The sequence below is a fragment of the Otolemur garnettii genome, unplaced genomic scaffold (assembly GCF_000181295.1).
Source record: "Otolemur garnettii isolate 467f Iridium unplaced genomic scaffold, OtoGar3 scaffold00020, whole genome shotgun sequence".
Lineage (NCBI taxonomy): Eukaryota > Metazoa > Chordata > Mammalia > Primates > Galagidae > Otolemur > Otolemur garnettii.
Window position 1 is genome coordinate 924,283 of NW_003852415.1, and position 1,114 is coordinate 925,396.

Here is a 1,114-nt window from a genome sequence, read left to right on the forward strand (position 1 = left end):
AAAAAAAAAAAAAAAAAAATTACAGTTGTCTTTATGAAGTGCTATTTCAAAGGTAGTCTGTAGCAGGGTTTCTCATCTTTGACACCATTAAGTTTTGGGGTCTGATAATTCTTTGTTGGGAAGAGTTTCCTATACATCGTAGGATGTTGATCTACATCCTAGGCCTCTACCCACTGTGTACCAGTAGCATTTCTGCTGACCCAGCCAGAAGTTTTTGCCAACCAAAAATGTCTCCAGACATCACCAAATGACCCTGGGGATGGGGAGAACAAAATCCCAACTTTGCCCCAGTTTCCAGTATTGAGAACTAGTGCTCCAAAACCACATAGAGGGGGATCCCACTCAAGATGGGGAAAAGGGCTTGGCGTCTGTAGCTCTGCAGCTAGGGTGCCAGCCACATGCACCAAAGCTGGCAGGTTTGAATTGAGCCCGGGGCCTGGCAAACAACAATGACAACTACAACCCCCCAAAATAGCGGGGCATTGTGGCAAGGGCTTGTAGTCCCAGCTACTTGGGAGACTGAGGCAAGAGAATCGCTTAAGCTCAAGAGCTTGAGGTTGCTGTGAGCTGTGATGCCACAGCACTCTACCGAAGGCAACAAAGTGAGACTGTCTAAATAAAAAACGAAATAAATAAGATGGGGAAAAGGAGAATCCTGGAAGATTTTGCAGAAGAGGAAACAACTGAGTGGTTTTTAGACAGGGGAAGAGCTTAACTTATTCCCAAGCATGGTTTCACAAGTAGATCTTTCTTACTTTGAAAACCAAACAAATGAACACCTCAGAATGCAATATTTGAAAAATTGATAGAGCAACCAAAATACTAAAGCAAGTAGCCTCACCTATCTAGGGTTATCTAGGTTTATAGCTTTTGTTGCCTTTCACTTTCAAAAATGTCCCTATGTGGTATTTGGTCCAAACTGTCCCTGGGCCCCTCAATACTGTATATTACTATTCAATTTTATTTTATTTATTTTTTTGAGACAGAGCCTCAAGCTATCACCCTGGGTAGAGTGCAATGGCATCACAGCTCACAGCAACCTCCAGCTCCTGGGCTCAAGTGATTCTCCTGCCTCTGCCTCCCAAGTAACTGGGACTACAGGCGCCCGCCACAA